At 41.6% G+C, this 23275-nt stretch overlaps 1 protein-coding gene across 6 annotated transcripts in view; it reads right to left on the bottom strand.

Annotated features, from left to right (window-relative positions):
• Positions 1-23275, bottom strand: part of GRIP1 (glutamate receptor interacting protein 1) — a 761679-nt gene that overhangs the window by 244659 nt on the left and 493745 nt on the right. The gene's annotated exons all lie outside the window — the stretch shown is intronic.

Genomic DNA, 23275 nt, shown 5'->3' with positions numbered 1-23275 from the left:
TAACTTGCAGAATTATTAAAAGAGCAACTGAGAAGACAGAAGGTCTAAAGCTTAATGTATCTGTGAGAGTTAGGCAAGAAGGTGAATGATTAAAACAGTAGGTGACAAGATCATGGAGACAATGGGTCCATCCAGTTCTAACTAAGGTGATTTTTTTTTTTTAACTTTGAAAATGATTTTACCTGACTAGGAATAAAGGAGTAGTGATCTAGGATGGCAAATACTAAGGCTAAAATAGAAAGGACAATTCTTCCTAATTGAGATGGGAGCATTTATAAAAAGTAAAAGAAATGTGAATAACAACCTTAAAAATGTCAAGAATAAGATGTACATGGCTTGAGTAAATAGAACATAAAATAATTATCTAGCATATTCAGTCCAGCTAGATAACCTAAATGTCACTGCTGGCCACAGTATAAGATGTATTATTGTTGTTGTTACCATTTTATAATAGCAGGAAATCATTAAAGAATTTAAAGAAACCATATTGTGCATGACAAACTATTACACATAACAAGGATTTATTCAGAACAAGGCTTTAATCATCTGAGAACATTAATTCTCCCAATTGAATGGCTTGTGTTTCAAAATTGAGGAACTCATTTCCTCTCTAGGATGAACTTCTGGTTTGAAATGATTCATGATTTCTTCATAAAACTAACAAGGTCTTTATACGCAATTACAAAAGGAAAAGATTAACACTGCTGTAAGTGGCAATTAACTTAAAAAACAGAAGTCATGCTGTTTCACGTTTATATTTAATTTGTCACACAATTTTTTATATTCTTCCAACCATAAAGATAAACTACCAACTTTCAGATACCAATTCAATCAACACCATTTTTGCTTTAGAAGTGGTATCTTAGGTCTTCGACTCTTCTCTTTGCAAACACCATTTTGAGTATAATTAAAACCCACAAAACAAAATACAAAATGTAAACATTACACTATAAAAGTCTCCCTTTGCCCCACCATTGTCACTTGAATATTTGAGTGTTTTTCTCACAGTGTTAGTAAGAAAGCGATATGCTTCATTTAGCACCTTTTAAAACAAATGTACTATGTATTAAAGCCGGGAATTCTTTATAAGACTGCTTTAAAAATGTATTTCCTTTCATTGTCCAACACCTTGAAACGGTGTATTTATGAGCATAGAGCACTAAGCCAGGAAATAATCACAACAACCAGGCTTAGGTACGGCATCTTGGAAGCCTAAAAGCTTTCCTCAGTGTTCTATTTGTCAAGATTCCAGCCAATTAAAGTCTTGAGTTGAATCCAGTGTTGGATTTTTATAAAGGGCAATAAGAGATTTACCCAGGAGACTCTGGGGTTATCTGCACTTGATGCTCTATTTTAAGGAGTATTTCTTTAGAAATGTACCCAGTTTGCATTTCAGAAGTAGTCAACCCTGGTAAAATGGTTTTCTCATTTATATTTGAAAACAACTTCCTTGATTTAGAACTGAGATAGTCTAGTTGAGCACATCCTTAAAAGGTTGAAACTGAATTATAGATGACCACCTGGCCAGCCTCTCCATCACCACCCCCAACCTCCACTCCTGCTCCCAATATCAAGAGTGACCTTACTGAGCACAGGCAAAAGTAAATAATTATCTAGAAGCCAAATCTTGTATTGGTTAAAGGACCAGAATGAAAAAGTTCAGTGTTATCTAATGTTGTCTAAGCGATGTTATTGCTTTCACCCTGATTGCCAAAGCCAATCATGCCAAAGCCTATCAGTGTGAAAGCAATAATTCCTAATGGAAGGGAGGCAGAGGCTTGGCAACATTGATCATCAAAGCTAAGGAGGGCATAGCAGCAGAGCAGCATGGCACAATATAACACTTGGTTTTTAGAAGACTTTCCTGAAGAGTGTCTTTTTGTTTTAAATACCTTAGAGGCACCATGGCCTTTTATAAAAAGCTACCCATCACAGAATGAACACCAGCTCTCTTAACGTGATTTACTGAAACTCAGCTCTGGATTTAAACTTGTTTGAAAATAGAAATGGAGAAAACACACTGAATGAATCTGTGGCTGATGGCTCCACAGTAGGATACTAAAGGACAAGAGCGTCCAGAGTGCATTTCTAATCCTTGAGCATAAAGTCACGGAGAACTACGGAGGCTTCTATCTTCTCTTGTGTCCCTAAATGCAGCTTTATAGATATATCCCTAGAATTTCATGCTTATAAGGGATAATCTATACCATTCTTTCATTGTAAATAGAACTGAGGCCCAGAAAGATAAATTTACAGAAGGACACACATCTAAATTGAGTCTAGATGGAATTTCTTATATTCTTAGTCCCATGTTCTTTCTTCATTTCCTTTTAGATAGACAATAAGATTTCATAGGCCATTGGGTCCACATGTTGCTGTGTCACAGGAGTGAGTGATTGGGCACACTGTACCAGCAGAGACCTTGTATGGTGTAAGTTAATTGCTACAGTGAAGCCTTTGAAAATGAGCCTGAGCCACATAGCCAATTATTTTTGTGTATATATACATCCCATTCTTCCCTCCTCCACATACTTGTTGCCTAAAGCAAACAACACTTACACATGGTACTACCGAACTAATTTATGCTTTTCAGTTCATTTCTTTGAAGATAAAATTTAAAAGCAACGTCAATATAGCTCATTGTTCCCCAGGATGAGCCTTAAAAGAGTCACTGAATTATAAGATTTATGTTAATACTTTTCCTTTGTTTCATTGGAGAGATACTAAATAGGCTTTCAAGTTACATCCAGACATAAAAATGAACCAAAAAAAGGTCAAATGACAAGGAAAGAAATCAATCAGAATAGTACCTAGCACATCATAGGCTTTCACTAAATGTTTGCTGATAGAATATGTGAATTAATTATATTCACTTTTTCAAACAAGAGCATTTGTTGTAAACAAAGAACATGAAGAAAGTCAAACATTTGTTATAAGCTATATTCCCTCCTACTTCTGCTTTTCTTTTTCTAGGTTGATAGCCTATTCCTTTTAAAGTCACATTATCATCCAATAGCTATTAAGTATTGACTTAATGTGAAAAATCTGACCCTTTATAAAACGGTTATCAACATATATTTCCTTTCATTTTCAGACTGTAGAATGATTGATCAACCTTTAAAATAATGTCTTTAAACAAAAGAATTATGATTTTCATAGCAGACTCTCAGCCCAGACTTGGATGATCATATTAACCAGGGATTCTCACTAAAAGTCACTACAGGGGCAAAGCAGACATTCAGTTAGTGAGCTACTTGCTCACTGAAATGAAATGCTTCAAGCAATCACTAAGGGCATCTCAGGGTATCAACACTGCCAGCCTTTCCTAACGACATTTTAGCAGCTAGGTAATCACCGTCACACATGATGGCCCTTCACAGGGGCTTACCTGTTAGTCACAATAAAGAAGAACATGGGTCCCTTTAGAGTGACATCTCATGAGGCTAGGGAAAAATGCCCTCCATTAACAGGGAGAATTGATATGGTGACAAAGGCACCGAAAGCGTTAGTCAAGCATATACTTAAAGCAGAAGAAGAACAATAGGGGGGACCATCTGTCCCTCTCATTCCCCCCAGTTTGGCCAGTTTCCTCATGTGCCAAACACAGGAGGGGCAAACACAGATCATTTGCTTTGATCACATGAAGCTGGTGTTTATAAACTTGGAAAGCAACCAGAGGGCACCTAAGGAGCAATGCTTCACTATGCATCACAACCGCCTGTGCTGGAGCTGGGAGAGTCACATCGTGAGGAAGGGACTCGGGTCCCCTCATGCTCTCAAATCCTCCAACGTTTGCTTGGTATCAAACAGCATCCTTGTGTCACCAGGCTGGTTCCTGTTTCTCCATTTCCTGAGACTCTCATTTCTCACTCTGGGCTATGCAGAGGAACCCGATATGAATATGGTTTCAGGAATCTCCAGCTGTGTTCAAAGCTTTGCTGAAGAAAGAAAATTTAATTTCCTTTGGCTGAGACTAATCAGCATACGCTAAACAATTCTTAGCAACTAATTATGCACAACTGAGGCACCTGCTAAGGCAGCAGACCCCCTTAACATCTTGATTAGGAAAAAAGAAGGCATTTGGTGCAGTTAAACATTATGACCATTTCCCAGTAGCGAGGAGACAGGCAGGGCATGCCACAGTGCTCATGCATGTCCTTACAAACTTGAAATAAAAGTCTGGTTTCCATGAATGAACAAAATAAAATCCACTGTGGATGAAACAATCTGTCCCTTGAATTCAATTAAATGTCACACAATTTAGTACCTACTATGTGCAAACTAAGACTCAAAGTACACAAAAGATAATGACACTTTCATTGGAGTGGTGATGGCAGAATCATTACTCCCTACATTTGAGACTAGAACATGGTACTGGATTAACCGATGGGGAGAATGAGTATGGGCTTAGGGTTAGGTGGAGGTGAAGCACAGGATGAGAAAGGGAGATCCACCACTAGGAATTTATCCGTAATTTTTCAATCAGAAAAATCAAGAAACAAGTCATTTTAGGCTTTCCGATAACATGGTAGTTTTGTGTGGTGGGGAGCCATAATCGTTTTAGTAATTGGGTCCTGTGAACATTTTATCCCAGTTAGCATGAACATATCATGGTTGCTTCTCTCCCACAGACACTAGCCTTCCAGTCCCACTTGCTTCCCTGGTGGTTTGATGGCACACTTTGAAATTTAAGCAAGATTTCCTGAAGGATAACTGTTAAGGCTTTTTGACAACAGAGCTTAATTATATCTTTCTCTTCTTGTTAAAATGATGTATAACTACAATCACAGGGCCCCACATAATTTAAAGAAATTAAATTGTTCATAATTCCTGATTCAAATAACCCTATTTTTCTAGGGTCAAGCAAAAAGTGCACTCATGATCTCTCCTAGAGTCAGAAGGCTGCCAAGTCCTCCACAGGCTTCGGCTCTACAGCTTTGGTATGTGGAGGCTGTAACATGGAGAGCTGCTTACAACTTACTGAGAATGAATCAATTTCATTTCCTTCCCTAATCTGATAGAGGGGTCCATACAGCTAAGTTTACACCAGAAGATTGGGGAATGATCTGAGCTTGACAACAAGAAGCAGAGGCAGTGTGCTGCCCTGTGACAATCTCTTTCCTATGAAAAGATGATTTCCCCCATCTACTTTCCCTCCTCCCTTTTGTTATTTGTTTTGCATCTGCATGGCATTAATGTCTATCCTTGACTCTGCAGGTTTCCTTATAGTTTCATAATTCAGACACAGATGTGCTCTATATTCCTAAAGGGACCAGATCTTTTGCCTTTTTTTTTTTTTTTTTTTTTTTTTTCTGAGATAGGGTCTTACTCTGTCACCCTGCCTGGAATGCAGTGGTATGATCATGGCTCACTGCAGCCTCAAACTCCTGAGCTCAAGTGCTCCTCCCACCTCAGCCTCTGAGCAGCTGGGACTGCAGGTGCATGCCACCAAGCCTGACTTTTTAAATTATTTTTTATAGAGGCTAGGTTTTGCTATGTTGCCCAGACTGGTCTCAAACTCCTGGCATCAAGTGATCCTCCCACCTCAGTCTTCCAAAATGCTGGATTACAGGCATGAACCGCCACACCTGGCTTTCTTTTACTTTTGAACTTTGGAGAAAAAAAAAACACCCAAACAGCACAATTTCATTTTAAGAACAAATATACAGTGGTTTTTTGGTTTCTTCACAGTGATAGAAAGTCTTCTAATTAACCATAATCTGATAACCATTTCAGGGATTAAATATTGCAGCTAAAAAGAATGGCAACAATATAGCTCACATTGTCGAAGGCCTGTGTTATAAGATCATTTCTCTCCCTTACTGCTCTATTATCTAATTCTTGCTTCTCAAAATGTGGACCATGGATGAGCAGCAGGAGCATACCTGAGAATTGTCAAAAATGTAGAATCTCAGCCTCCACCGCAACCCATGGAATCAGAGTCCGCATTTAACAAAATCTCCAGGTGATTTGTATGCACGTTAATGTTTGGAAAGCGCTGCTCCAATTGATATGACCAACAGCAATTGCACAGGTAGTGAGGATACACCTGTTCCAATGTCTCACCTGGTTGCATCAGGGGCAGCCTACAAAGTAGCTGGCAGAATGCCAGTCATATCAGCAAACTCCAAGAGTATCCCCAGGCCTGCAATCATCAAATTGCTCATGGACTGGTTTCTTCAAATGTAAAGGAAACTGTTGTAATGGTATGGTTTTGAGTGAATTCAATCTTCCCTTGATCCATTTTAAACCTCTCAACAAATCCTGAAATGGCTGAATTATAGGAGTAACTAGAGCTATCTAAGGTCAGATTCACTGGAGCAAGTGACTGATTATAATAATAATCTATTAGTCAATTTACATTTTAAGGTGGAGAGAGGAAATGGTATTGAATTACTATCCCCTAGTAGTAAAGGTCAAATGAAAATAAAAAGTTATGTTCTGCCTCATGGCAGGGACATGAGGGAAGAATCTTCCATGACGCTGTCTCCTTAAATTCTTTCTCCTCAGATACACATTTGCTTCCTTGCATCTGCACAGTTCTGCAACCAGGAAGGTCTCCAGCACAGAACCCGGCCTCTGATCTGCACACAGGGACAAACAGAACTGCGGTGGCCCCGGAGCATCTGGACAACCTTGTGGAAGTGGTCTGTGCTAGCTGGGCTGCTCAGTGATGCCTGCAGGCCTTTTGGGAAAGTAATATCTTTAGTCAGGTTAATTTGTAAATCCTCTCTGAAATTAATGAGCATGAAATTGCACATTTTCTGCCTCTGGCATTCCTATTGCTAATGTGTCTGAATCACAAATGATAACTCCTATGCTTCTTCCTAATATTGTTTCCAGCAAGGACAGCTGAACCAGTCTGTTAATGGCAGTCACAGACCTGCCTCATCACCGAAGAATCAAAATTTGTCAAGGGCTGGAATCCATGCCATAAAGTTCATTTTCATGACCATATCAGATCCCAATTAAAAACATTAACATCTTAAATTCATTATATCTTTCACATTTTCTCTTTGTGGAGAGGGCTATGTGCTTTAAAGCTTTGGTTTAGCCATTAGATTATGCCAGCTGACATTTTCAGTCTCTCATAGGTTCAATAAATGCTTAGCCTTAGAATGACAATTTGGTGCAAAATTTGAACTACCTCAGCTGACATTTTCAGTCTCTCACAGGTTCAATAAGTGACTAGCTTTAGAATGACAATTTGGTGCAAAATTTGGATTACCTCACAGCAATGAGTACTGGCTATTTAAAACCACATTTTAAATTCTTATTTAAAAAGCACACCATTCTTCAGGGAAAAAGTATGCATTAACAGGTATAAACTGGCTAGACCATATCCAAGTATTCCTGGAGGGCCAAAGAACCAGTGTTTGATTTCATGTAATGGCAATTGAGTGGTAGGATTAATAAAAATAAATAATACATTTGGAGTAATTAAGGTTTCTCCATTTTTTTAACTAACGAATATGAAATTCAGAAGTCACTTTCATATATATATATATACACACACACACACACACAATTTGGACTGGACTAAATTTAGGGAAAAATGTAAAACAGTACATAGGTTTTCCTTAGATAATTCAAGAAACAAAATGTTTAAAATGTTCTCATGGAAAAGATTGGAAATGATTTTTAAACACTCAAATAAGAAAACTGAATCATAGTTTCAAAGTTTCAAAACTGAATCATTTAAATGATTATATCGCTTTACTATTTAAACTGCTTTTTTTGCCCCTTGTTTGGAATGTTTTTGGATTTCTAATGTAAACTGCAGAAAAAAAGAGGGAGCTTTCTGTTAAATCAGGGTTCTCCAAGAGTCCTTCTTTTACATGACATTACTGCGAAGGTTTCCATATTTAGAAATTTTCAGTATGATAGCTGCTAGAATGAAGTCAAGATTGATGGGAAAACTGTTTGGACAAACGGAGGCAAGATGGCACAGTTCCGGGTTCTTCACCGTCAACTTTCCCGCGCCCAGGAGAGACACGGGTCAACTGCGCAGGCGCAACCCGACCTCCCACAGAGAAGAACCGGAACCCGCCTAGCCACGCCTACCACCCTGCCCCCGACCCGCCTATGTCCCGCCCACTGCCCTCCCACTCCCGGGCCCAGGACATAAAAGCTGCTCCCGGCAGGCAGGCGCGCGGTGCGAACTCCCTTGGCCCCTCTTCGTACGCGGGACCCAGGAACCTCGCTGAGAACGCTGGAGCGACTTCGTCGGCCTCCACCACTGGAGGCCGGTGAACCTCGCTCCCTCCTTCACATTGGCTTGTAAATAAAGTTTTTTTTGCCTTGCCTACTTGCCTTTTCTCTGGCATTTGCTCTGGGGGTTGCATTAAAGCAAATCAGCTGGTGCCGAAACCCGGGAGGAGACCCCTCCTCAGGGCCCCCCAAGGTCCGAGGAGCCTCCTTTCACGCCCCAGATGGACCAGGACCTGGACATCGCTTTCCCCACCTCCAAGTCTCCTAGGGGTGAGTACCTTTTGCCTCTCTCTCATATTCCTTGGCCAGAAGTCCTGCGCAGGCCCAAGGCTTTTTTTTCCGGTCACCAGGTGACCCAGGGAAGTTCCCAAAGGCAGAGACGTCTGCCCAAAGGAACTCCATTCCATTGTGGGAGACCCGTCCAGGACGGAGACGTCCGCCTGGAGGTAATCTCCATTCCGTTTCGTGGGAGACCCGTCCAGGACGGAGACGTCCGCCTGGAGGTAATCTCCATTCCGGCTCCAGGAGCCTCTCACCGGTCTCTGGTGGCTCCAAGGGACGCTTTGTAGCCAGGTAGAGTTTGGTTTCCGTTTCCGCCTATTGGTGAGAGGAAGGCAATGGGAAACCCCCAATCCAAAATACCTAGAGACTCCCCTTTAGGGTGTCTTCTAAAAAAACTCAAAACTTTGCAATTAGAACAAGATCTCAGGTGAAAGCGAGTGGTGTTCCTCTCCACTGTGGCGTGGCCACAATATAAATTAGACAATCAGTCTCAATGGCCGCCTGAGGGCACTCTAGACCGTAACATTTTGACCGACCTCAGTAGTTTTTGTCAACGCTTAGGCAAGTGGTCCGAAATTAATTATATATAAGGATTTTGGGCCTTGCGTTCTCGTCCGGACCTGTGTGGCCGGTGTTCCTTGGCTCAAGTCATGTTGGCTAAGGACGCAGGCCTAACAAAGTCCGAAAAAGAGGAGTCATCTTTCCTGTCTGAGTTGCCCGAAGACCTTACTTCCCCTCCCTCCCTTCCACTCCCGCCGTATACCCCACCTCCCCCTCCCGCTCTGGCGGTTGTTCGGCCTCCCTCCTCAGCCCCTCCCACCATTGTTGAGGCTACACTTCCCTCCGACCCCTCGGCACTTCTGCCTGGTCATCTTAGTTCGCCTATCTCTGCCCATACCCACTCTAAAGATTGCCTAACTGCCCCCGCTCCTACTCCCACCCTGTCCAACCCCCCTGCGGTCTTAGCACCCTTGCGTGAGGTGGCCGGAGCAGAGGGCGTGGTTAGAGTTCATGTTCCCTTTTCATTAGCAGATCTTTCAAAGATTGAAAGACGCCTAGGAGATTTTTCTGCCAACCCTACAATTTATACCAAAGAATTTAGATACCTTTGCCAGGCCTATGATTTAACCTGGCATGATCTCCAGGTTATTCTTACCTCTACTCTAATCCCTGAGGAGCGAGAGCGCATCCTAGTGGCCGCCAGGCAGCATGCCAACCAATTACACTTAACAGACCCTGCGTTCCCACTAGGGGAACAAGCAGTCCCCTCTATAGACCCAGACTGGAACTATCAAGTAGGCCAGCCAGGCCGCCGAAGACGAGATGTGATGACTCAATGTCTTCTGGCTGGTATGCAGGCGGCCTCAAATAAGGTAGTAAATTTTAATAAACTAAAAGAAATTATTCAAGGTCCAGATGAGAACCCAGCTACATTTTTAAACAGGCTAACTGAGGCTTTAATTCAATACACTCGGTTAGACCCAGCTTCCCCAGCCGGGGCCACTATTCTAGCATCATATTTTATTTCACAATCGGCCTCAGATATTCGGAAAAAACTCCAAAAGGCAGAGGATGGACCTCAAACTCCTATTCAAGACCTAGTCAAGTCAGCCTTCAAGGTCTATAATTCAAGGGAGGAAACGGCTGAGGCCCAACGACAGGCCCGCCTAAGGCAGAAGGTACAGCTCCAGACTCAAGCCTTAGTTGCTGCTTTGCAGCCTAGCCGTAACCCAAAACTGGAGAGCAAAATCCCTGGAGGCTCAAAGACAATAAAAGGGGCTTGCTATAAATGCGGTAACCCAGGGCACTGGGCTAATAGATGTCCCCAGAGTCCCCAACCGTCTGAGCCAGTGCGGCCATGCTACAAGTGCGGAGTAGCTGGACACTGGGCTAAAAAGTGTCCTAACCCTCGTCTGCCAACAACTCCTTGTCCAGCATGCCATGAAGAAGGGCACTGGAAGTCTTGACTGCCCCACCCTGAAAACGGGCATGGCGCCTCAACGTGATGTCCCTTCTCAGGACCCTGGGAGCTCCTTCCAGCTCTTACATCTGGATGACGACTGAAGGTGCCGGGACTCAGGGATCCCCATCACCCTCGCCAAGCCGCGGGTAACTCTCCTGGTAGCAGGTAAGATAATTAATTTTTTAATCGACAGCGGGGCTACCTACTCTGTTTTGCCGTCTTTCGAAGGGCCTAGCCTTCCCTCCAATATTTCTGTTGTAGGAGTCAATGGCTCCCCGTCCAGCCCTCGAAAAACCCCACCCCTTAATTGCTGCCTGGCCAACAACTATTTTGCACACTCGTTCCTCATTATCCCCTCATGCCCCACTCCCCTACTGGGCCGAGATGTTTTAAGTCAACTGAAAGCCTGTATCTCCATCTCTACTAGCGCCCCCCACCCTACCCGCCATCTGCTTCTAGTATTGACTAACTCAAATGACTCCAACAATCCTACTAACCCTTTCCCCGATTTCCCCATTCCTATCAACCCCCAAGTGTGGGACACCTCCACTCCTGTCGTGGCAGGACCATCATCCACCAATACTTATAAAACTTAAGAAACCATCTCAGTTTCCAACCCGCCCACAGTTCTCTCTCTCTCCACAGCACTTACGAGGACTAAAACCAATCATTACTAGGTTACTCAGCCAATACATCCTCGTCCCCATTCATTCTCCCTGTAACACCCCAATCCTACTGGTAAATAAGGCAGATGGAACTTTTCGGTTAGTGCAGGATCTTCGTCTTATCAACGAAGCTGTTTATCCCACCCATCCGGTAGTTCCCAACCCCTATACCCTTCTTTCTCTCATTCCACCTAATACAACACACTTTACTGTACTGGATCTAAAAGATGCATTTTTCACTATTCCCCTGCACCCAGATTGTCAGTTTCTTTTTGCTTTTACATGGGAAGACCCAGACACCCATACCTCTACCCAAATGACATGGACAGTGCTTCCCCAAGGGTTCTGAGACAGCCCCCATTTCTTTGGGCAGGCCCTAGCAAAAGACTTAGTCTCCTGTCCTCTTACCAATAGTAAAATTCTCCAATATGTAGATGACCTTTTACTCTGTAGTCCCATGGGACAGGACTCTCTTTTACACACTGTGATCCTCCTTAATCATCTAGGATCCAAAGGTTACCGAATATCCAAACACAAAGCTCAACTCGCACAACAATATGTCATATATTTAGGTATTGAGATCACTCCTACGACGCGCTCACTTACTATAGACCACTTAACTCTAATACAAAATCTTTCTCCTCCTCAAGATGCTAAGGAAATTCAATCCTTCCTAGGCCTAGTAGGATTTTTCAGACACTGGATTCCTAATTTCGGAATCTTGGCTAAGCCTCTATATGCAGCTGTCAAGGAGACTCCCCAAGGACCTTTGTCTAACCCAAAGTTAATCTATAAACATTTCACTCACCTGAAAAACTGCCTTCTCTTACATCCTACTCTCTCACTCCCAGACTTCCAACGCCCCTTCCAGCTTTTCACAGATGAAAGACAAAAAGTTGCAGTGGGTCTTTTAGCCCAATCTATAGGCACCACCTACCGCCCCGTGGCATATCTATCTAAACAATTAGACCCCACCGTACAAGGGTGGCAGCCCTGTCTTCGGGCCCTGGCAGCAGCAGCCTGTCTAACCCAAGAAGCAAAGAAACTCATTAGGGGTGGTAACCTAACAGTCTTCTCTACTCACCGCCTTCAAGATCTTATTGCCCACAGAGGTATTAGCCATCTAACCCTGTCCAGACTCCAACTCTTTCACCTCTTATTCATAGAAGACTCCACCATTGCCCTAGGAGTCTGTTCTTCTCTGAATCCAACAACCCTACTTCCTGACCCTCTCAAGCAACCTAGTACTGAACACTCCTGTCCAGAGCTTTTAGAGGCCCAACCACCTAGTCATTTACATTTACATGACCAGCCATTGGAAGGCTCACAGTTAACCCTATTTGTAGATGGCAGTTCTTTTATAAATTCTCTAGGAAACAGACAGGCAGGATACGCGGTAGTTACATCTTCTGCTGTCCTAGAAGCTAAGCCTTTACCACAAGGAACAACATCACAGCAGGCAGAACTTATCGCACTAACTAGGGCTCTCCTCCTATCCAGAGGAAAAATGGTAAACATATACACAGACTCCAAGTATGCCTTCTTGATTGCACACACCCACTCTGTCATCTGGAAAGAGAGAGGGTTCCTAACCACCAGTGGTACCCCTATAGTCAACAAAAAACAGATACTCAAACTGCTAGACGCTTTATCAGCACCTTCTAGAGCAGCCATCATACACTGTAAAGGTCATCAGACTCCATCTAACTCGGTGGCGGCTGGCAATAACTTTGCCGACACCACTGCCAAGTCGGCAGCCGGATTCTCCACTCCCATGCTTCCCTCTATTTGTTTTCTCTCTCCTCAATATACCCCTACTTATACCCAAGAGGAAAAGACCAAACTATTACAAGATTCAACAGCCAAACTAGCTGCAGACAATTGGATTTACCTCAATAATAAATTAGTTATTCCTGAAACTCAACTCCACACCATTCTAAAAGACATACATAATTCCCTACACACAGGACCCAAAGCTTTATATAACCTCCTAAGCCCCCTCATTCACTGCCCCACAGTCATGAAACACCTAATTATAATCAACCGACAGTGTTCCACATGTCTCAAGTCAAACCCTCAAGGCACATTGCGCAACCCCTATCCGAGCCATCAACTCAGAGGGCACCAACCAGGCGAAGATTGGCAAATTGACTTTACCCACATGCCAAGGCATAAAAAATTCAAATATCTCTTAACCCTCGTTGATACTTTTTCAGGATGGATAGAAGCCTATCCTACTACAGGAGAAACCGCCAATATAGTTGCCTCCATACTCACTGAACACATTATTCCTAGGTTTGGCCTCCCGCTCACTCTTCAGTCTGATAATGGCCCAGCATTCATCTCCAAGGTAGTCCAACAGGTGGCAGCCCTCCTACACATCACCTGGAAACTCCACATCCCTTATAGACCTCAGTCTTCTGGTAAAGTAGAGAAGGCCAACGGGCTCATTAAGCAGCAACTCACCAAACTCTCTCGGGACTCGACAATCGTGGGTAACTCTCCTTCCCCTGGCCCTAACCTGGCTGCGAGCAGCCCCACGGAGTCCAACAGGCCTCAGTCCGTTTGAATTAGTTTACGGCCGGCCCCTCACCCTCCAGCAGTTACCCACCCTTTCTTCCCCACTGGCAACTTATCTCCCATACCTCACCCTCTTGAGACAACTCCTGAGACAGCATGCAGAACTAGCACACCCCTCTCCAACAGACACCTATAGCCCACATCTCTCTCTCAGCCCAGGAGACCAAGTATACTTAAAAGATATCCAAGCCAAAGATCTTCAGCCTAGATGGAAAGGCCCCTATACTGTCCTCCTATCCACATACACAGCAGCCTTCCCCTAGTCATTGGAGACTCCCTGGCCGCCTCCTTAGTGGCATCAGGGCTTGGAACTGGGGCACTTGCCCACTCGGTACAGTCTACCCAATCTCTAGCAGCTCAAATCCGAGAGGCCATAGAGGCTTCAGCTGAAAGCCTGGCCTCTCTGCAGTGTCAAATTACCTCAGTGGCCCAGTTAGCAGCACAAAATAGGCGAGCATTAGATTTACTTACTGCCGAAAAAGGAGGAACATGTCTCTTCTTAGGAGAAGAATGCTGCTATTACGTAAACGAGTCAGGCCTAGTAGACACTAACATCCAAACCCCAAACAGGATTAAAGCAGAATTAAAAACCTACAATACCCCCTTCACCCCCAGACCACCAGTATGGCTGCTGCCCGTAATACAGCAGATGCTCCCATTCCTAATTCCCATACTAATCCTCTGTTTTGTCTTATGTCTCGCTCCTGTTTTAATCAAATTTCTCCGAGCCAAAGTTCAAGAGATCACGCGCCTCACCTTCAACCAGATATTTCTTCATCCGTACATCCAAATACCAACCATAGACCCCAACCTTAACGACGTCCCTTAACAGCAGGAAGTAGCCAGATAGACCATGCCGCCCCTTATCACTATTATCAATAAAAGGTTGGACTGTTTGGATAAACGGAGGCAAGATGGCACAGTTCCGGGTTCTTCACCGTCAACTTTCCCATGCCCAGGAGAGACATGGGTCGACTGCGCAGGCACAACCCGACCTCCGACGGAGAAGAACTGGAACCCGCCTAGCCACGCCTACCGCCCCGCCCCCGACCCGCCTATGTCCCACCCACTGCCCTCCCACTCCCGGGCCCAGGACATAAAGCCGCTCCCGGCGGGCGCACGGTGTGAACTTCCTCGGCCCCTCCTCGTACGCGGGACCCAGGAACCTCGTCGGAGAACGCCAGAGCGAACTTCCTCGGCCCCTCCTCGTACGCGGGACCCAGGAACCTCGTCCGAGAACGCCGGAGCGAACTTCCTCGGCCCCTCCTCCTACGCGGGACCCAGGAACCTCGTCCGAGAACGCCGGAGCGAACTTCCTCGGCCCCTCCTCCTACGCGGGACCCAGGAACCTCGCCCGAGAATGCTGGAGCGACTTCGTCGGCCTCCACCGCTGGAGACCGGTGAACCTCGCTCCCTACTTCACATTGGCTTGTAAATAAAGTTTTTTTTGCCTTGCCTACTTGCCTTTTCTCTGGCATTTGCTCTGGGGGTCGCATTAAAGCAAATCAAAAACAAGCAGCAGCAAAATGAAGTCAGGATGGCTTCATTTGAAGTGGTCTAAATCTTGTGCCTGTGTGTGAATGTACACTGATGTCTAGGAAAATGAGCCACATATATCTGTGGGGTGGAGCATTCCCAGGTGGGTTTGATTATTGAGAAATTAGCCTTTAATGCTCTCACCTGTTGCTCTGACAATCAGTGACACAATAAAATTTTATAACTTTGGTAACTTTAAAACCTGGTTCAGTGGCTCACTATGATCTTTCCTTCTTCTTCTTTTCTGTTAATCAAGTGTAGTGTAAATTGATACATGTCAACTGCAGGCAAATTATCTAAATAAGTGATCAGATAGTCACCACTTTTGAGAAATTTCTACATAAAATGGAAATAAAAGTATTATCACCACTGTTTAGACTCAGTTTCCAATACACAAAATGAAAATGCCTCTATATCTAGCATCCTGGAATAATAAAGGGACAATGTATAGTATATATTTATAACCTTGGGTAACATTTTGGAGCTAAGAGCACAGATGATTCTTCCCAGGGTCACTGATCTGAGGAACAAGGGCTACATGTGACTGCCTATATGTGCAAAAATCACTGTGTGACTCTCAACTCCCTCTCTCATGTCTCAAGTGTGTAGTGGTCTTAGAAACAATGGTCCAAAGGATGTTCCCAATAAGCCAAGGGAAACTAAGATTTTTCCAGGCATCAATTTTCATTAATTTTCAAAACAGTGAAATAGGTGATGGGACTCTGTGGGAATGGGGAAAATGGATTAAGTCAGAACTTATCAGAGTGCAAAGTTGATGGCAGGAAAAGTAAACCTCATGTTGAAGTCCCGGGTTGTATGTAAGGGTTATAAGTTACATGAAGAAAAATGAGAGTTTAATCATAATCATGTATTTTTAGATGCCTCTTTCATTAAACAGCAATGCCACTGGTTTCCTCTATAAGTAATCTAAATAATTTCTTAGAGATCTGTTACTCATTCTGATCTGAATGAGATCTGAACTCATTCTGAGTTCAGTTTGAGTATACTTCAGTCAACCAGAAGCCTTTTTAATGTAAATAATACCAATAACTTTATAAATAGAGTTAATACTTATAGAGCATTCATAAGACGCCAACATGAGTCTAAATCCTTTATAGCTATAATCTTATCTCTTCTCACAATAACTCAATAAAATGTAAAATAACAAAACAGATAATTTCATTTTACAAAAGGAGTACTGGTTTCAAGAAAGAATTTGTCTTCATCTAAATAGGTTGCAAGGCAAATCTGAAATGGAACTGCTATTATATTAAAGCCTAGGGCAGGGTAGCATATTACATGCCCAGCACTCTGCTTGGTACCTCACATACATTATCAGTACTCACATCAATGTAATTTCACAGGAACAATTACATGACTTGAAGTATGAGGATACAGAGGCTTACAGAGATGAAATTATGTGTCTAATATTACCCTGAAAGCAACATGCAAAAATGAAGCTTTAACATACATATCTTTAGAGAGTCTGCTCTTAGCCACCATGATACACTGTTTACCAAATTTTGATTCACATCCTTACTTGGAGAGAGAGAGAGAGAGAGAGAGAGAGAGAGAGAGCGAGAGAGCGCGAGAGAGCGAGAGAGAGCGTGTGTGTGTGTGTGTGTGTGTGTGTGTGTGTGTGTGTGTATAAAGGCACTCCTTCACATAGTAGCCACTACTGTGTATATCTTGCATGACTAAATGTCACTGATACAGGGACTTGGGGCTGCATTTGAAGATCTTCTGAAATTGCAGTTTAGAAAAGAATATATCACCTCACCCAATTTTTAGACATCACTTCTTCATCATGAATTCTTGGTTTAATTTATGATACAAGATTCAAGATTCTTTCCAGCACGTAAACAAATCACTTGAATGAATGCATTTTAGCCAAGAAGCTCCAAGCATTTTAGAAGATGAAATCTGGCTGAATTTATCTCTCTAACTCCCACTCTGAGCCAACCATTCTCTACAGATAGAGTATTTATGAACTGGTTCCTATAGATGGTTTATCATTTTAAAATGAATAAATACTGGGACACACTCTTTTCTCCTTTAGTATTCTAGACAACAAGTTCATGGCCTGCTGCTTACAATATTTCAAACCTTTTATGAGTGTTCATGTAGCCAGAGTGGGGAATAAATGTTAGACCAGGCCATATCCAGCAACACAGTGAAGAAAATGGTGGTATGACTTGTGTAGGTGGCAAGGAGATTGCTGAGTCTGCCTTTCCTTACTCTCTGGCTCTCCAGGCTCATCTCTACAAAGAGCCAAGCACCAGGGCAGATGTGCTGCCACCTCAGTTCTCAGACTCAGGAGTGGCTCATGCAGCAGAGTCACTGGGCAGACAGGCAAGAATTTTTTGCTAGACTTAAGAATTTTCTGAGGAGCTTTTGAAACCAAGGTAATTAGCCATTATTCCCAAGACTGTCATCTCTCCTGGCCTTGGATCATTTCAGGACCTTTCTCAGAACACACTTTTTTTGTAGACTTTAGTTTTGAAAATTCCCAAATTTAAGCTCAAGTCCTAAGAGCAGGCCAGTGTCATTAGATAGTGTCTTAGAACCAACATCTTGTCTAGTGTAGGCAGCAGGTGGGGAGGGAGGCAGGGGCAGAAATCACATTTGGATGTCTTGGGAATAACATATTTCACACACATGCCTTGAATTATCACATGTTTTGCTTTATTAATTCATTGCTGGGTCAAGCAATAGCAGATGACTGCTTATCAAACACATGATATGTGTTTTTAATGCACGATTAAAGTAGGATTTATCACGGCTGTCAGAATCCAGGGAGTCTGTGCTTTTTGTTATTTAAAGCCGTAGTTGTTTGGATACTTTCTGGTTTTACAGTGAGACAGTGATTATACACACAAAACCCCACAAAAGTGTTAGACCAGAGAGAGGTGTGTTTTTTTTTTTTTTTTTTTTTTTTTTTTTGGACAGAGTCTTGCTCTGTCACCCAGGCTGGAGTACAGTGGTATGATCTTGGCTCAGCTCACTACAACTCCACCTCCCGGGGTTCAAGAGATTCTGTTGCCTCAGCCTCCTGAGTAGCTGGGACTACAGGTGCACATCACCATGCCTGGCTAATTTTTGTAGTTTTAGCAGAGATGGGGTTTCACCATGTTGGCCAGGCTGGTCTCAAACTCCTGACCTCAGTGATCAGCCAGCCTCACCCTCCCAAAGGGCTGGAATTTCAGGCATAAGCCACCACGCCCAGCCCATAGCTTTTGTATGGACAACACCACCACCATTTTCAATTCACTAGAATTTTACTGTACTGCATAGTTCATACCATCTACCACTTTCTAGCCATGTGACCTTGTACAGGTTCAGTTTCGTCACCTATAAAATGGAAATGATCACATAGGATTGCTGTGAGGATTGAACAAAACGGTGTAAATAAAGCACCCAGAGTGGTCCGAGTTCAGGAAGTCTGGCTCTGTTACTTTATCTGGAATAGATGAGGAAGCTGAGTGATAGACAAGAACCAGTAGGAATCCCACAGTTTTTTTTTTTTTTTTTTTTTTTTTTTTAACAGCACTTACCATACTACCTTAAAATCACCAACCTGCTTATTGCTATGCTGTGTACTCCTTTGAGTGGGGGATTTACTTTTACAATCATGGGTATTATTACCCCAATTTTTACAGACAGTAAAACTGAATCTCAGTTACAAATCTGTCTAAGGCTATCAAAAGCTAACAAAAATCAGAGACAGGATTCTAACTCAGGTCTGCCTGACACAAAAGACCATCCTTTCCCAATGTCGCCGCACTGCTTCAATAGAGGGGGTTTGCACAACACACAATCATTAGTGGAAAGGAGAGAAAACTGGGGCCTGACCATTACAAACTTATCTTCATGCAACCAAAATCTATACCTAACTTTCTACCACAATAAGGATGTAGATATTTGACATATTTTTGGTTTTTTATTTAAGCTATGGGCTATCATACCTGAGTTTTTATGGAGAAATTCATTGACATTAAATGGTCTATTATGATTCAATTTATCAATGGAAAATAAAAATTAAAACCCAGATGCTTAGATTTAATAGTCCAAAGATGACCAAATTATCTTCATTTGCTTCTAAGACAAATTATTCAGACATATAATTTCCTCACAAATTACTTGCTTGTCTAACTCTCCTTGGGTTATGTCTACCTCATCAATTTCACTACTTCCTTCCATAAATCTTGCCTGAACAAATATTCAGCTTTTACAGTTAATTTGGATAAACAAGGAAAGTGCAATTCAATTCCAGAAAATGTGATCGTTTAATTTTGAACTGATTTTGTAGCATGATACTCACGACTCTTCCAATTTTGAGATAAACGAGTTACTGACATTTACAAACATCTAGAATAAAAGAAACCATTCCTTCCATCATTGTTTGTCAATTTCATTATTGAATCTGCTTTGGGACACTTCAATCATGAAAGTAACCATGTAAAACTATATTGCATTCTATTAGCAATAATACCTTAGAGGAGGTTCATTTATGATAACTGAAATTTTCTCTGACTCAGTCTCATCAGCCATGTATTTTGTCTTAAGGTATTTTGAAAATCACAAAGTCAAAGCTTTAGAATTGTACTCCTAAGGCCTTAGCTGAACCACAGTATATTTTGGGACACAGAATTTTTATGAAATATATTGATAGGCAAATCAGTCAGAATTTTTCCATGTTAATATTGTTTAAAGTTTCTATATCAGTTGAATACTAATGCCTTATGAGAAAATCAGGAAGGAATATATACATATATACACACATCCATATATATGTATATATATAAATACATACATATATACATAGATACACACATACACATATATTCATATATATTTAACAGATGTAGACATCTACATATGTATCTATTTAAAAGCACTGCCAAGAACAAATATACATATAAACAGCAGATCCAAAAGGACTCCTCAGTCCTAAGACATCTCTCCTCTCCTATCCTACAGGGCAAAATACAATTGGCAAAAGTTGGAAACCACCATCTCTATCTCAGTGATGTATGGAGCCCTGTGGTAGAATGACCACGAACTTAGAGCCAATGGTAAGAACCAAGATAGTACAGAGCTTCTGTACTATTCCAGGGACTTCAAAATTTCAGAAAACGTATGCCAAATTTGTCCTTTATATAATTCACAGACTTTGGATTTCTACATTTGAGATTGCCATATGACATCCAGAGATGCTTTCAGAGAAACTGTAATTCAGCTTAGAGACAGCCTACAAATATGAAACATATGCAATGCCAGGTTCATGGCTTGTAAAAGAACAGAAGAATAGCTATGTGAAAAATTAGTTTATCTCAGTGGTCAAAAGTGATAACTCAAGCTCAGCCCAACAGACATTGCAGAGGTGGGAATGAATACCATTTATAATGTGTACTACTCATACATCCACTGCATAGAGAAGTAGCTTAGAAAGGTTATGCATTTGTGTGCAGATCTACTGAGTAACTTGGGTACTGACTTTAAGCCCAGCCTGCCTTCACATTTTTCCACTGTATAACTATAGCCTTTATTGGCTTCTCTTTTGTTTAAGACAAGCTTAACAAAACATTTGACATTTATCGTGATAGAGTAAATAATACATAATGGCTATCATGAGTACAATAAGGGTCAGATGTTTACTTCTTTAACAATTAGGGATGCATTGCTCAAAATAAGTAAAAGCATTTGTGGCATTACTTGAATATCATCATATTTATGTAAACAGATCATAAAACTGAAATATGTAAGTACCACCGATGCCACTCCTGTCAGCATCTTCCCTCTAGGAGATGATTTCAAATGACATTTTTTCTTTCCAATTACGAGAGACATTAGCTAAAAATCTACTAGGTCAAAAAATTCTTTTTGTTAGACTAAGTAGAAAGCTTTGCCTTCATTGTTAAATAGCCACAGACTTAACTGAAAAAAGATGTTAAATTTAGTGAAGAAAGACCAGAAAGCCTTAAGCAATTTGCATAATTACACCATCTTTTCCCATTGCCTTTACCTTTTTTATTTTGACCCTAGAACTTCCTTTTTGCATTTCATACTTGTGCATAATTAAGATGAAATATCAAAAAAAAAAAGATGAAATATCACGCAAAGGCTGAATTCTCATTCTGTAAGCCCTCAGAAACATTTGAGGAATAGCTGTTCTATGACTAATGTCTATAAAAATTAAAGATTGATGTATAGCCACTAAACGATCTCTTCTTATTTAGACTGTGAATTATGTAAACCTATTATAAATTTTTATAAATATAAAGAAGTCATATATTTACCACATTTATTTTTTCCACCATCAGCAAAGATAAGCTGGTTGGAAATGTGAGAGAAGGCAGTTCTTTATTTTTCTTCTACAGTTTATACCAACAGAGTGCATATATGTATTACACAACATTCACGGGATGCCTAATGCTTCCAGGCTTATCTCAAGCTAGTCTTTCTGCAAACAGTTTGAACGTAAGAATGGGAGATTTTTTCGGTAGAGAGAGAACATGGCAAGTGGAAGCAGACAGGCTTTATATCATAAAATATTTAAAACCTAGTTCCTCCATTTATTTTGGGCAACTTACATAAATCCTCTAAGTTTCAAATTTTTCATCTCTCAAATAGTAATACTAATATTTATTTTTCAAACTTGTGGAAATTAACTAATGCATATAATGACCTTGGTCTATAGCATAAGCTGAATAAATACAGCTATGTGTTGCTTAGTGATGAAGACATTTTCTGAGAAGTGTATCATTAGGTGATTTCTTCCTTGTGCAAACATCAGAGTGTACTTACATAATCCCAGATGGTATAGTCTACTACACACCTAGGCTATATAGTAGAGCCTATTGCTCCTACACAAACCTGTACAGCATGTGACTGTGCTGAATACCGTAGGCAACAGTAGGCAACTGTAACATAATAGTATTTGTATATCTCATATCTAGGCTGGGTTCAGTGGTTCCGTGTGTAATTCCAGCACTTTGGGAGGCCTAGATGGGAGGAATGCTTGAGCCCAGGAGTTCCAGACAAGCCTAGGTAACATAGGAGGACCCCGAGTTTAAAATGTTTTTGAAGTGCCTGTAGTCTGTTACTTGGGAAGCTGTGGTGGGAGGCTCGCTTGAGACTGGGAAGTTGAGGCTGCAGTGAGCCGCGACTGCCACTGCCCTCCAGCCTTGGTGACAGAGTAAGACCCTGTCTCAAAACAAAGCACAAAACAAAAATAAAAAATTATCAAATGTCTAAATATAGAAAAGGCACAAATATGACATTATAATCTTATGGAGCCACCATCATATAAGCAATTTGCTGCTGACAGAAACCTTGTTATGCAGTATACTACTATATGATCTTCGCCATGCCATTTTGGCCTGGTGTGATTCCATGGACCCCTAGGGAATTTGATAAACATTAAATGATCACATAAAGTTTGGTAAAAAAAAAAAAAAAAAAAAAAACCGCATGCAAATGAAGGCTTTTAAAAGAATTTTCTTCTTCATATGTTTCTATTTTATTATCGGGGAAAGATAGAATCCAAAACAACAGAGAATCAGAACACTGCTGTTCACATGCAATGATTTGAATTAATTAGAGCTGAGGTCTGCAGGGCTAAAAATGGCTCCTTAAAAGCATAGTTAAATAATCCCCTAAATACACAAGAAACCTATTAAGTATAAAACTTATCTTTCAAATATAATATGGTAAATCCTCCCAGAGGCATAACTTAGTCCCCTAAACCAGACACATCAGGTGGGCAAATGCCAATTCTTTCATAGCATGAGGATATCATTTATTAAATTACTACTTTAATAGGGCCCTGGTGGCCCTAGAACTAATGCTCCTTGTAAAGGTTTAAGTTAGAATCAGGGGGAAGATTTGCTCACCTGATCCTTTATGCATAATTACAATAACTGTGCAAATCTGGCTTGTATTTATTCCATTAAGTACCTCCAATGATGTCACTTTGTCTGCAGCCCAACTCTGAGATGTACTTTCTGTCTAGGCACAGAAAGTTTCCTGTATGTTA

The sequence above is a fragment of the Rhinopithecus roxellana genome, chromosome 10, assembly GCF_007565055.1.
Source record: "Rhinopithecus roxellana isolate Shanxi Qingling chromosome 10, ASM756505v1, whole genome shotgun sequence".
Taxonomy (NCBI): Eukaryota; Metazoa; Chordata; class Mammalia; order Primates; family Cercopithecidae; genus Rhinopithecus; species Rhinopithecus roxellana.
Note: the sequence above shows the minus strand (reverse complement) of the source record. Positions and strands in the feature narration are given on the sequence as shown.